Raw genomic sequence first — 16,259 nt, forward strand, 5'->3', positions numbered from 1 at the left:
TTTAATGAACTTCAAAATACTAATAATTTTCCTTAGATTCAGTTTAACTTCATGAATTTAGTTTTCACAGTTTGCAAACTCAACACTTTTCACAACATTAATTATGAAAGGAAAGACTAATTTTCCTCAAACAAATTCTGATACTTTCCCAATCACTTATTTTTATTTTTATCGCAATTCACATTTTCTATATCGTGAATAGAATAAAGTATATCCATATTATTCAAATACACAAGCGGAGCATAAATGTTTTTGCTCTTTTAACGTTCTAACTTATAAGTTGCTCTGTTCCATCCTGTTGTCGCTTTGAGCCATCAAATAAAGCCGTGTCGACCCAACCAATTTTCGCATCAGTGCCACTTCAAGATTATCGGTGCAAGAAGGCAATTTTATACCGGACGTCAGGCCATTTCTATGTGTTGTCTGCAAAGTCGCGCGACACCTGACGAAAAAGAACGCTTTAGCCTTTAGGATTACTTTATCAATATACTCTTCAAAACAGACATCTGCTTGGATAACGAACGAGCTTCTCGATATTTTTGGCAAAGTAAATTCAATAAAAATATGTAAATAAGAAAATTATATTCCGTTTATGTTTATATAAGTTGTAAAATCTTTCTGTAATATCGTGCAACTTCCAAACAGTATATATAAATTGCCATTCACAAGTATTAAAACATTCATTTGTTATGTTTATTCAAAGACTCCAACAAAGTTTATTTTACTTAATATACTCTATTATAAGATACATATTGCGCAAATGATATATTAGATTTATAAATCATGCCGGAATTTTTAGAGGTTCTTAATGAATATTAATTTACCAATCTCCTTTCCCTGCCGACTGCACGGCCATCGATTTTCTATTCGACCGGGGAATTTATTATTTCACGTTCATATTTTATAACAAAAGTTTCAGTTACTCGATTCAAGGTAGGACGAAAATAAAATTCTCTTCACGCAGGATGTGTCGAATCATTTCATAATCGAAGAGGACAATAAACAATTACGAACGATAGAGAACGAAACTAACAAACAATTCAATTTATTCGTTTAATGAATAGCTTTGCAATTTGTCGAAGAAGTTATTTAATTATTCTGCTACTTCTATTCTTCGTTCTGCTTTTTTATTTAAATATCTTGTTGTTGAGATAGTTTTGTAACGTACACAAATATTCTTTTATATCTATTTTATCGAAGATTATTCCTTTGCATTTACAAATTTTCGATTTTTCGCATCACTTTTTAATACGTTTTTTATCGAATTATATTTCGATAAAAATATTTGAATCTTTAACTCTATAGTTCTACGTCGAACACTATTCAATCTTTTCAATTGTGACATACAAATGTTTTGATCTTATAATGGTATATCAATCTAAATTTGTTACAAGATATGAAACTATAACAATACATTTTAATTACGAATAACATTTAAGAATAATCTGTTATTTCCAGATACATTCGTGATGCCTATTTACATTATGTAGGTATATTCGCTTATTGCGAACAACATTGACATAAGTCTACAGTTCGAAACAAGGTTTAAAAATAAAGTTCAAAATTAAATTCAAAATACAATGAACGTTTCAGCTGATGTTTCATACCTTAATAGGGTAGATGGAGTCGATCAGTCGTTTTTTGTTCCCAATGGCGATGAAGAACGCGGCACAATAATTTTGTAACGAAACAAACTATTACGCTGTCCAAAGGTGAAATAAAGGTACAAAATCACAACTTTCGATTAATTCAATTATAAACTTCAACTAGACGATTCGAATTATAACATGAATTGTATACATGAGTCATATACAGCAATTGTATAGAGCTATATTAGAGCAATTATATCTTCGTCTTTTTTGTTGAGATAAAAAATTGTAGGAGAAAAAAATTGGTTGGGCGAATATCGTGATTCATGTTTTCTCCCTTCAAGGGAGATTCTATTCTTCCCGAGTTTTCAAGATCCTCGATGATTTTTCAATAATGATGCCATATGTTCATCATCGCATTAGTATGGTTGATAAAAAACGGATTGTAAACATGTACATGTTGCTCCTGAAATGACCTTGAGTAAAAATTTCATGATAATTTGGAATTAATGAATTCATGTAAGATATCGAGCATTTTCTCATTTTTGCCCAAAATTCTTATTGTTTAATAAAAAAGGTTTGATATCAGCTTCATCATTTTCAAGAACCCAATAAATTATGTTCTTAAGAATGAACTTCGTTTGATGACACTTTTGGTGTTATTAATTCTCACGTTTATAAAGATCATACAAATCGAAACACAATCCTTATCAAAGCAATCGAAGATTTCTCTGCCTTATTTGTCTCACTATCGACGACTATCGTAACTAATAGTCGAGAAGAAAAGATTGAAATGATGCTAATTTATGGAGACGTTGGTAGGAATTTTATGGATGCACAGCGGCTTTACCATTGCTCCAACTATGATCGTACGTGCCAGATCATCATTCCATTGTGCCATATATGAAAGTGTCTCGGAAATAATGGAGATCACTTCGAATATATCTTGTATAACAATAGAAATTTGGGGAACAAATAAGAAAATGTTCGATTTCCTACTTCCCTTTAAATTATCATGAAACTTTTACTCAAGGTTATTCTAGAGTCAACTTCTATATTTTTGAAATTTTTTTTATTAGCTACGATAATACCATGGTAAAAATATGCCATTATTATTTAAAAATCATCGATAATCTTGAAAACTCTAAGAAAATGATCTTAATGCAAAGTAATTACGATATTCGCTGTTCGAAACCAAAAAGTTTTCCTCGTATATTTTTTTGTATCTGCACAAATAACGAAGATATAAAAGTGTACAAGATAAACTGAATATTTTACATACTACTCTATAATTTTTCATTCTCTTGCATTGCCAATAACCTATGTAAAATAGCAAAAATAAAAATAAAAATAAAAATAAAGAAATACAAGAAAAATCGACAGTTAGATTCCGCGCTTATTTTCATCAATATTCGGTCGTTTATTCGTCGAAGCGAAAAGCATCATCGAAACAATAGCCGTCGACCAGTCACGTTCATTGTCGACGTTATTTGTCAGCATAACGAATATCATCGATGTCGATAGAGCAGATATCTCTCAACTGATGCTAGCTGTCACGCGATTTGCCGGCGTAACGACGCGTTTGCGAGGGACACCTGTCGTCGGCATGTACTTGCTTGCAAAACTATTCCTGTGGACAAACCGCGAAACGGGCATCCGCGTTATGCTCTTTTATTACCGCTGTCCTCGTTACGTTTTGTCCGGTGCACAAGAATGATTATAAACTCGTTGATTGCCCTGGCTGATCCTAATTGAATATTGAATTCGGCTACTTTCAGTTTCCGAACCGTTTTCCTGTTTGTAATCTAGAACATGAGGCGTGTTGGGTATTTGAGAGAAAATATTTGGCGTAGTTTTGAAGCAAGCCCTAATCGTTTCGAGCAATGGATTTATGAAGGTATAAATCTACATAATTTAAAAAATCTATAACGATTGTGTAAGACAATAAGTATGGAGCTTTATGAAGTGAAAGATTCGAACACTTGCCGCAAAGATTAAATTCCAAAGAGGAGAAACGTGAGGACGTAATGGGACAATTATCGAAGAAAGAGGTTATGAAATTCGTTACAGTTCATAAGAATAATCCAATAGCGATATGATTTTCTCATTAACCTTCCTGCGGCAGGTGTCTCTGGTTGATGATCAAAAGCTATTACGCTCGTGTAGATGACACAACGTCGAAAGAATCTCCATCCTATGACGTCCATTAAATTAACATGTTACTGGAAGTTATAAATGAATTTGTCATCTGTTCTCTGTCGGGACATTTTGTCAGACGAATTATTATTATATTATTTCTTTATATCAGCGAATTATGTCATCTCTGATAATTTATACACTACCGCCTAAAAGATTGGATTCGCTTACAATATTTATGATTTATAAAAATAAATAATTTATGAAAAGAGAACAAAGAATAATGTAGTTCACCATGTCTTTGATATATTTATTAAAGATCTTTCCATTGTATTCACTGCATCGTCATGTTCGTATTTTATTTGTATGTATTATTATTTTATGTATTATTATTTTATTACTTTATTCTTCAATTGATATATGTAATTCATGCACAATAATTTACTTAATAATATTAGTAAATTGACACGTTGTAAACTGTAAATTATAGATTTCTCTTTTACGATCTTGCAATGTTACATTATGTTTATAAACATAAGAAAAAAGTAAACAAGAAAATGATGAAGAGATAATTATAGGTTAACCCTTACAATCCACTGGTCCAAACACCAATGACAGAATTTAGATTGAAATAGACAAAAAATCTCCAATCCTGTGTAGAATTTGAATCTGATTTATAGAATCATTATAGGATATATACAGGGTGGTTGGTAACTGGTGGTACAAGCGGAAAGGGGGTGATTCTACGCGAAAAAAGAAGTTGAAAATATAGAATAAAAATTTTTCGTTCGAGGCTTTGTTTTCGAGAAAATCGACTTTAAATTCTCGCTCGGTACGCGTGCATTTTGTCACGTCTCGTTATAACGGATCTCACTGTAGATTGTTCTCTAGATGAATATTATCGCAGTTTAAGTTTGTTTTTGCCGTAACGGAAAATTAGGAATACATAATGAAATAATATGAAGTAATCATAAAGTTTATTATTACAAAAATTGCTGAAAATGTTGCCCTCCTGACTTAACTCCGCTTGACTTTTATTTATGGAGTCATATTAAATCAATTGTCTATTATGAAGAAATCGCAAGTTGCGAGCAATTGAAAGAAAAGATTATTGTAGCCTTTCATACTTTAACTTTGTGTTCGGCAGAATGGGCAACATTTTCCATTCCTAATTTTCCGTTACGGCAAAAACAAACTTAAACTGCGATAATATTCATCTAGAGAACAATCTACAGTGAGATCCGTTATAACGAGACGTGACAAAATGCACGCGTACCGAGCGAGAATTTAAAGTCGATTTTCTCGAAAACAAAGCCTCGAACGAAAAATTTTTATTCTATATTTTCGACTTCTTTTTTCGCATAGAATCACCCCCTTTCCGCTTGTACCACCAGTTACCAACCACCCTGTATATATAATCGTTAACACAATAGGTAAAAGACTGATAGGTTTTCAATAAAACTCAATAATATAATAGGAGAATTAATAATACGAATGCTAAAAGAAATTAAGGCAATGATCGAAAGCGAAACATAGATGGGAGATAGATTGTATTTTGTTAAACATAGTTGGTCAGATTGTTATTATATTGAATAATATAATACTTTCGTCTACAGTTTTAAATGATCATAATTTTGCAAAGTTTTAATTATTTTCTAATAATTTTTTTTCTGATTATATTTAATTATCTTTAAGTATTCTAACATGTACTTATGAATAGGGATATATCAATCTCGAGTAATTTCAATTACAAGACTTTTCAGTGCCAAATTATTCTAAAACATTTTAACTTATAAGAGAAAATTAGCATGAATACAATGTAGATTTCAGACTTAATAGAAGATTTGAGGAAAGCTAATCTACCTAAATGGATGTATTTTGTATTTTTGTACTTCTTCTTCTTAATATGTGTCATCCTAAAAACAGGGTATCGATAAATATAACTTATTTTGAGATGAAAATTTCTTATCAATTTAAAAACCATAGGAATTAATACTTTTAATGCAATATAATCAGTATTCTCAATATCTTTTTTGAAATTTTATCAATTTGTTAATTCAGGTCTGAGAACCTGCTACCCATGGTCTTTCAGGGTAATTTTGCCACGTTTATATTCGTAAAGAAAAATGGACTGAAAACTGTGTTTCTGTATGTTGCACATTAAAAGCAATATAACATAATTAAGAATATCATGAAACCAGTGAGTCGAATAATATAGTATCTGCTGAAGTCTTTCGAACGAAATAATACACAAATGAAAACGATTGTCGAATGTTTTATAATCTAAAATAACTGAAATACGATTTGCATGAAAAGTCGCATTTATTACGCGACATAATAAAAGTTGAAGATGCCCTAATTTAGAAGACAAAATTAAGATTGGAAGACATGACAGAAACGACCTTTGTGTATGTATATTTTCTTTTCTGCAGTAGATTAAAGAATATCGTAACTCTTTAGTTTTTGTTCAATATATCTCAATTTCTGAAAATAAAATATTCGTTATATTATATAATTCTTATAATTATACCTGCAATTATAACACAGAATAATTATATGTAATTAAATTTTAAAGTTATGAATCTTCTGGCAGAGACTTTTTAAGAACCATATAATTTTCATTTGAGAATAAATCAAGATACAAATAAATTTTCATAATATCGATTTCATCATACTGTGAGTTTAACTTCCGATTATCATTACAGTGCATTATTATCTAAAAAGTAAAAAAAAAAGTGACTTGAATTGCTTTTGTTATAAGCCTTCCAGTTATATTCGATCATCGATTCATTGAGCATTCACTCAGGAGAGAATATCAGGTCATTTCATGAGTTTTATTTCTGTTAATATTTCTGCCTAAAATTACAGAAGGGCATTGTGTTCAATCATAAACGTATTTTCTTTCCTTTTGTATTACTTGTCTTTATTTAAAAACTCTTGTTTATCCCTAATTTATAAGATTTATGTGATTTAAAATTTGTACATAATTCCCTTCTTGAAAACTCGAATTATCTTCACGTATTCTTATAGTCAAAGATTTCGGTTATTATCTTTCTCTACTGCCAATCTTCTCAAAATTAGCTTTTATTAAATATTAAATCTTCAAGATGAAATGCTAGTGACAAGCATATAATAAATAAATAAATAAATATTAATAGAGAAATAATGACAAAATAATCCAATACGTTCACAGAAAATATGCAGCGCAGAAAAGGTGGTTCACAGTTAATTCAATTACAACGAAAAATCGAACAGAGCCAACTACAGCGAGCCAAAAACCGCATCTCCTGTAAAAGGAAACCTTGGATGCGGATTTATTCGCAAGTCAGCATTTCCCTTCGACGTTCCAACTCGACGACCTCCATCAATCGAGCCTCAGAATGTGAATGTACAACCTTTTCCTCTTCTGCGCGTGCATATTTACATTCCACGTGAAAATTTAAGAAGGCGGACCACTGTAAAGCACGCGATCGTCTGACGCAGAGTCGATTCAACAGCTGCGCTCGCGCAGAAATTTATGTGGCCGAGAAAAATATCCGTGGAAAGGAGGGAAGCGACATTTGGATGGCTCGAAATAAACGGTGAAAAGAGGGTTCCTGTTGCGTGGCAGCTGCTGCGGCCGTCGACTTGAATGAGGAAGTTTCGCCTTTTCCTGCGAGCATTCACCAATTCTCACTGTGGTTTTCCAATATAAAATCGAGATAAGATGATCGGAAGTACAATTTGCCAGCGAATTTTATCATGACAGACTAATCTAGCATTTAAAACTTCATTAGGAAAAAATGCCGTTTCTCAAGAAGAAAATAAAGTAGGGCCCCGATTATCCGAACTGATTACTGATAGAAAAATTGTATAATCAAATTTTTCGGATAATCAACCGACTAAAATTTTATTGTAAATGCGTTTCATATTGAAAATAACATAGATCATTTACTGCATCTTATTACGTACATATGTACTTACATATGTATATCTTAATCATTCTCTTCTTGATCTTCTAATCTGTCTTTTTAATCTCTCTAAAGTGACAAAATATAAATGTTTTGTCTAAATCAGTAGTTCTGTAGGATTAACTTTCTTGCTATTTCACACCAATTACTGTTGTTATGAATGCTTCTGATTTATGTCCATCGTTGTTTTTGCTACTGTGAAATTTCCTAATTTATTCGTTCAATAGTTTCTTCGTAACTGACATATCTAACGATGATATAGTTAAGCATATTTAAAATATCTATTTTATTTTACTGTTCGATATTGTTCGGATAATCGAATATTCAAGTAAGAGATGTTCGAATGTTCAAACGTTAAAACAGTTAAAATCTGTTCGGAAAATCGAGATTCTACTCTAATAATACTGAATTTCTTCTTAACCACTAATGCTGTCAGCTAAATACAATACACGACAAAAATTCAATTTTCTTACTCGAATTCTTAAACATCTGATATCCATATATTTGCAGCGCTTTCGTGCGAGCAGCATTCCGAATTATTGATTTTTTCTCGGTTGAAAGCCGCAAAAGTACACTTCGCCGTTAGTCTATAAATTGTCGTTTTCTATTCTCGCGAGTACATGAATATTCACGAGCGGTTCGCGGTAGCTTTTTGCTCGGGAAACTTTTTTCCTGACCATGATGCGGCAGACTAGAGGCCTGTTGACACTAATAAATATGTCAGCTGTTGATTAGGATTATACAGTCGTTTCTTTGTTGTCACGGCTGATTTTAGTGACCCGAAATGTAATTGTTCGATGATGCAACGAACGGTACGGCGATTGCTTTTTTCCCGATCCAATAGTTTTATCGTGGTCTCAACTGTGATAATTATACTCATAATGTCGTTAGAGAAAATATCGTGGTCATGCACGATAATGCATGGATGCTGTTGCACAGTCGACAACATTAATTGTTTCTTACATTTTATTAATAATTTGATATAAAATTACAAAAATACATTATGAGGTCAATTCCGAACATTCATTCATTTTCCATTACTTCTTCTCATTTAGAAATAAACTTTTGTATGCTTAATAAAATTTCTGCATTTTAAGATCTGATCAAAATTTTCCGATAAAAATTTTACATGTAGAACTCGCAAATCTATCGAATTAATATTTTTAGTTATCACTGTTGCTTTATCTCTTTTATGAAATCCGCGACACTACAGCAACATATTTTTATCATTCTACTAACCTGCTTGCAATTTGCACTTATTAAAAATGAAATACTAATTAAGAAAATAAGTAACTAAAAGAGAATATGGTTTCGACAGATAGAAAATAGTTCTTCATTGAAAGTTGATTATGAAATAAGGATAAGACTTATGTAGCTACGTAAAACATACTACGCTTCCCATAATACTTGATTCCATTGCATGCTATGTCTATTCCTAGATTATGACTATCTATATAAATGTATATTTTGATGGAAAGTTGATAATGATGCGAAACTAAGGACTTTTTGTATTAAATCGCACTAATATCATATATTGTTGTTGTTTTTTTTTTAATTGCTCAAACTATAAATTACAAATTACGTATCAATATGAATATATTTTTCTGCACAATAAGAACAATAGCACAAATGAAACTTCACAAGTAAATTTTATAAATTACGAATTAACTGACTATTTCAGGTTACTACAACGATAATCATAAACAATTATTGAATAATTATAGATTAGTTAGATAGATAGAAACAAAGTACAAGTTATGTATTATAGAATTATATTGCTTGTAACTTGCAAAATCGTAACAATTACTTGTACAAAAATTCTTTAAGCCACGACAATTCAAAGGCTGCAGAACCTTCTTGATGTAATATTCATTATTAGGGTAATATTAATAGTTTAACTTCTATCTTGTAAGATTCTAGAAATTATTTATGTAACAGAATTTTATAATCCTAAAATTGTTGCAACTTATAGAATTTTGTTACAGAAACAGTTGTTACTATTTCACAAAGCACAGGTTAAACCATCAATATTATTAGCGAACTGCAGATTTTTAAGCAAAATGATAATAAAAATAACACTTACTTCTATTAAAAATATTAATAAAAATAATATTACTTAAAAAATGAAACTTCAATAAAGATTTGTCTCATCTACTAAATATTACAACGTATGCTTTGATTTTAATACCTTACATATTTTTTTATAGTACGTACATTCTGCAAATTTTTGCATCTTCAAAGTTTCCATAAATGTATAAATATCCATAGTCTGATTATGGCGCAAGATTATAACTTGTTTCACTGTGAAACAAAAAATGTTTGAATACATAATTCGTATTCTCAGAATTTTCATACACAGCATTACTGCTGATGTAAATACACTAATACTAGTGAATCCTTTATATTTTAAGCACGTAAACATTCGCAGTCTAATTATACGTCGTAATTTTTTAAAAAAGTTTGCAACAAAATACAGTCCTTTTATCAACAACGTCGATCAAAAGTCATTATTCACTGGGCCACGATATCTCTTCCTTTCAAGATTGAAGCGACTAGCAAAGGACGATAGCATTGCAACGACCAATTTCTGAAAGTTGGCAATCGGCCGTTGCATCGTGCCAAAACGAAACATCAATACGCTCAAGTTTCGTGGCGATATATCGAACGGCGTTTCTCTGCTCACGTTCTTTCCAGTTACCCTGGATTTAGAAGATTTAAAGGTTGCTGAGTTATAACATCTCGTTTGCAAATTGTTTGTTCAACATTTTATAGAAGAACGAGAGCAACGTATGGAAAGTATATTTCAATTATTGTTGTGACGTAGTTGGATATTACTTTATTTTGTTAGATGTTCAAAATATGAGCCACGGACGTCAAAATATCTTTACACACAGTAAGTAAACGAAAAAATGTACAAAATATATGAAATATTCAAAATATAATATTTATTATAATATTGATAATATTAATAATAGATGACAAAATAATTTTTGACATAGGTTCCATTTTTTTAATTATTTATAAAAATATGAATTTAAGTAAATATTCGCAGTCTGCTTATGGTATTTGGTAAATTACATGTTTTCAAAACGATGATGGATAGAGCATAATGTAAACATTACCTAAGCAGTTCGGACATCCATCTTATCACAACTATATTATTTTTTGTGGAGGGTATTAAAATCTGCTGCTTATAATGAAATTTCTGCAACACTAGGTAATACGAAAGAACGAATTTAAAATATATGTGTTGCAGTATGAACTGCGGGAGTGCCATAAGATTGTATGCAGAAATGTGTGAATGTGATTGCATGTGTGAACATCGGACAGAATAAGGTAATTTAAATTTACATGTATTGTAAAAAACAAGTCTTAATATGCAACAAAATTTAAGTTAAAATTCTTTATTGACAAGACTTCTTGAATTTCTGGTAATTGAAAGCTTACACAAAAATGTATAGTTTTTTACAAATTCTGCTATGAGCATCGAATCATGTAATTATCAATTTAGTAATATTTCAATATATCTTATTGCATAAATTCATTCTAATTTTACAATTACATTAAAATATGATGATTCGATCCTATAAAAATTCGTCAACCATGTCTTTGAACCTTTTTTTTTTGTACGTGGAGAAATCCTCATGGACATTCCGCTGTTCTAATAATCGCGTAACAGCACAGTAGTGTCGGACTCCTACCGACTAAAACTCTAGGATAACCATCCTACGCGTATGACAGGAGTGCTCCAAGAACCTCTTATGAATTAACTTCTGTTGCACTCCCTTCCCGCGTCCTCTTGTTCGAGCCAGTCCTAATAATTCCTGGCTATTGAATTTGGCGTTAGGGGGGGGGGGGGGCATTGCCCCTAGAGCTATCACTCCTTCTAGTCGTGGTCCGTTGGGACGGCGATGGAGCTGCTCTAGGTCCCCTGACTGCCATCCTCCTCCATCGTCTTATCCTACAAGGGTGAGAGTTTTTCGCTGACGGGGTCAATGTTTCTCCTATAGAGTGCCGCAGAGTGTAGCGGGGCAGCTCCCACGCCGGACAGAGCTCCAGCGTGTGTTGCGCCGTGTCCCTGCCCTCTCCGCAGTGATGACAAACGTCCGTTGTCTCTCGTCCGATTTTTTTCAGGTATTCGCCGACAACACGCCGTGTCCAGTGAGCACCTGGGTCATCCTGTATGCGAGCGGGAGGCCGCGGTGGATTCTCCATATCTCCCAATTTGGGAGGACCGCCTCCGCGCCTCGATGTTCGCCTCCCTCGTTGATCAGCTGGGGTCGCCACTGGTCTTCCTCGCGTCTTCCTCGGTGGTTCATAGGTTGTTTGGGGCCGCCTGCTCGGTCAAATCTTCTCCCGGATCCCACACTCTCCAGCGGGCGTATCTCCTTTTGAGCGCCAGCACCCGAAGTTCCCACGGGGGGGGGGGCTAAAGCGGTTGCCGACGCGTGGGACACCGTCCGGTATCCCTTAATGATTCTGATGGCGGTTATTCTGTGCAGCCTCCTGAGAAGCAGGATGCTGCGACGACTCGTCATCAGATCGTCCGCACATACCGGGGCACCGTATATCACTCGGGACACCTTCGGAATCAGGGAGTCGAAGTGCGGCTCGAAAGTCCACTGGCTGTTGATGACGAAAACCATGTATTTCATCTGCGATCTCACCCCGACGGTTTCGCCTGCCATGTTTATGCTTAGGCCGGGCGGTGGAGTCCCTCGCCTTTTCTTGTCGTAAAACCAGATGGCCTCCGACTTCGCAGGGGAGACCCTCACGCCCAGTCCGCGTACAGCACGGGTCACGCAGGCCGTTGCGATTTCGCCGATGCGCAGCGTCTCGTGCCAACCATGACCCCCAACCAGGACCAGAGTGTCGTCCGCATAGCACGCCATGGCCGCGCCTTGGGGCAGCGGGCATTGCAATACCTCGTCGTACGCGACGTTGCACAGGATCGGTCCCAACACCGAGCCCTGCGGAACGCCGCGCTCTACGGGCAGCCTTTCCTGTCCTTCCTTCCTGGCGTGGCGTACCCACTTGTCGTCGAGGTAGGCTCACTCGGACGAGGTATTCTCATCTTTGGTTTCGGGTACTTTCCTTAGCGATAATTTGCGCTTATACAGTACCCGGGCACGCCATAGGTTGGGGTTACGCCCAACCAGCACACAAGGCACACAGTGCCTTGCTACCTGGATTAGCTAAGCCTGGCAGGAGCTGTCGCTCGTCTCTGGTCGAAATGGGCGCTTTCTAAGCCCTTCCGTCTCTCCAGGACGGTTTCGGAGCAGGTGGAACGCTGCTCACCCGCCGAAGGTCATTCGGGGGAGCCAATACCCCTTAAATCGGCCCTCTTGCCAGCATCTTGACCATCAACCACTGTCACCACGAGTCCAAACCCATAATTGGTCGAGCACAGGGGTCGCTACTCCTTCCGGGCTTACACTCAACCCCCGTCGTACCATCCTAAGTCATTGGTAGGACTACTGTGTGGATGTACGGCAACGTCACTGCCGGCCGGCAACCTGCTAACCGTGCTCTGCAGTTCCAGATGGGACTCACGTAAGCGGGGGCCTCAAGGTACAAAGTACCCGGGAACTTATCCCGACGGTCCCATCCTTGGCATCAGGATCGTGGGTGCGCTACTACCCAAGGCCACGTAGAGAGAGAATGTAATCGTATTTAAACGCCTTACACTCCCGGCGACCTTCCCTGCGGTGCACATGGAGGACTCACGTAAGCTGGACGCTTGTCCTGACGGTCCTCCCTGGCTGCGGGAACGTGGGTTTGTCAGCCCCCATAGACTTACATAAGCAAGTCCTACCTGCGGGACGCCGGACGAGGTAGCTGAAAACCTCGAAGTGCTCCAGGGCCGCCACTGTCCCATGGCAAGGAGTTGAACGCGTTGACGATGTCCAAAGAGAGCATCGAGCGTCCCTTCCGGAAGCCGTACTGGCTTACGTGCCAACCTGGCACCTGTCCCGCCATGTGTCGCTCAAAGCGGGTGGCGACCACTCTCTCGAGGAGTTTGCCGACCTCGTCTAGCAGGCATATCGGCCGGCACGCCGACGGCGAAGTCGTCGGTCGGCCTTCTTTACGGAGCTTGATCAGCCTTGAGGTCCGCCATGCCCGGGGGTAAACTTCCTCCCTCAGGCATCTTGTGTAGAGGCGCCGAAGTCTGGGGGCCATGACCCCCATCACTTCCCCCCAGATCCGGCCCGAGCTTCCGTCCGGGCCCGGCGTCACATCGCGGGAGGCCATTCTTCTGGTCGCCTCCCTCATCTTTTCCTCCGTGACTTCCCAGTCATCTCTCCATTCCATGGACCGTGTCGTTTCCCGCGACTGTTCTGGCGCACTGGCTTTTTGCGGGGGGGGGGGCGTCCCAATGATCTGCAGCAGCAGCGCAGGTTCCATCTCCATCGTTTCCAGGGGGCCCTTCGCGCGAAGTTTTCGCGTCGCCGTCCTGTATTGCCTTCCCCATGGGTCAGATTCGACTGCTTCAACTAGTTCGGACGAGGCACGGTCCTTCGCGTTCTTGATCTCCTTTTGTAGCGAGCGCCGTAGCACGCGGTACGCCCGGTAGCGCAAGGAGACTTCTTCCTCGTCGCGTCGTCGCCAGCGGCGGGCTCGTAGGTACCGTCTTCGGGCCCGGACTCATCTCGCCCTCAGCTCTGCGATGTCGGGGTTCCACCAGTAGACTGCTATGCTTCGCACCGTGCCCAGTGTGACTCGTGGCATGGATGCGTCGCAAATTGCTGTCATAGCTCGACGAAGGTTCTCGGCCTCCTCTTCTCGTCGCCCGCAGTCGCCATTCCAGGTCCAGGTGTGTCTACCTCCATGAATATGTAGAGGTGGTCCGAAAGTGTCTCGACCCCCTCGGCCACTCTCCAGCCTGTAATCCGCCTGAATGCATCGGGGGAGGCCCGTGTAATGTCGACGATCGACCTCCCTCTCCACGCCACGCAGGTACTTGTCGAGTCACTGTTCACCAACAGGAGTCCAAGCATCGCGGCCTAGTCTGACAGCGCGCGGCCGCGCGCAGTGGTCCTGAGGTTTCCCCATTCTGTGGAGTGCGCGTTGAAGTCTCCCAGGACGAGCACTTGCCGGGGAAGTCGTCGCCTGACGTAGTCGCCAACCCCGTCCAGGAACTCCTCGAACGCTGCCTATCCGCTGTTGGGTGACACGTACACACCCACCACCATCATTCCTGCCCACTCGACCGCGACTTATATGTTGCCGCGCTCTAGCAGGGCTCCGTGGGCGAACGCCCCCGGCGTTGATGTCCAGGTGACAGCAACCATTTCGTCCGTATCTCCGGCCCATTCCAGAGCATCCAGAGCTCTGTATGGTTCGGTCACCATCGTTAGGGCGACCGTGCTCTCCCGAATGGTTTGATAGAGTAGGTCTTGCGTTCGTCTTGACCTTCCCAGGTTAGTCTGGGGGATGCGCATTTTCAATCACCTAGTGTCGTCACTTCCATGGCTTCTTCCGTGTTAGCTTCCTTGTTCATAGTGTTAGGGTCGCCTTGCGACGGCAAGTCATTTTCATTACCACTTGTGGTTGTGGATCCGCGGGTGGTTCATCCTGCTCCTTTCTTCGGTGGGGGGGGGGGGCGCAGGCCGGTCCCCCCATCCTGTGCACAGATGGTGCTCCGAGTGCCTCGCAGAACAGGCATTTCGGGCTCGCGGCAGTGCATGCTTTCGCTTGGTGTCCTGGTTTGCCGCATCTATAGCACAGGTGCCCCTTATCCTCCTTGAAGGTGCAGGTTTTGCTTACGTGCCCAATCTCCAGGCACCTGTAACACTGTAAAGGTCTTCGTTCGATGGCTTCGACCTTCACTGTCGACCAACCTGTGGCGACCTTGACAGCCTGGGCCAGTTTCCTCACTGCACCGGCAGAGCCTCTTAACCATACAGATCCAAGGCCGTTTCGGGCGAGGCGGATTTCTCCCAGTCGGACGTCCTCCGGCTTGCAACCGCTCTCCTTCGCTAGGGTGTTCTTGATTTCCTCCTTAGTGGCCGATATGTCTGTCTTAGCTACACTTGCTTCCGCAGTTCTGAAGGGAGTCGCCACGCGGACATTGTTCGGATCCAAGGCCCGGGTCAGCCGTGCTACGAGCGCTGCGGTCTTCTCCCTCTTCTGGTCCTCGGGGACCTACAGAACGACGCCTGCGGTAATGGTTTTGCGCATCTTCACCGCGTTGATGCCGACCTCTCGTTCTCGTCGGGAACGACCTCCTTTTCTTTCCTTCTTTCTATGTCTTAAAGGCGTTCTTCTATCGACCGGAGCAGCGAGGGTCCAAGCTCCTCTATCTTGCTTTCGATTGCGGCGAGACGCGCTGTCTCACTGCTCTTCTCTGCGGTGGGGCGCGAGGCCAGCTCTTTTCGGAGCGCCTCGTTCTCCGCATCTAGTGTCGCTATACGTCCTTCCATTACAGCGAGGGCGCCAGGGACGGGATCCATTCTTCTCACCATCTCTGTTGCGCCAGCAGCAATGGTCCTCGCCCCTTCTTTCAGCGTTTTCCCTTGTGTGCTTGTGTGCTTGAGGTTGCGAGATGTCTCGGCAACCTTGGTCACCAAAGAGGCTCGACGGA

Source organism: Bombus flavifrons, chromosome 15 (genome assembly GCF_040668555.2).
Source record: "Bombus flavifrons isolate JBK064 chromosome 15, iyBomFlav1_principal, whole genome shotgun sequence".
Lineage (NCBI taxonomy): Eukaryota > Metazoa > Arthropoda > Insecta > Hymenoptera > Apidae > Bombus > Bombus flavifrons.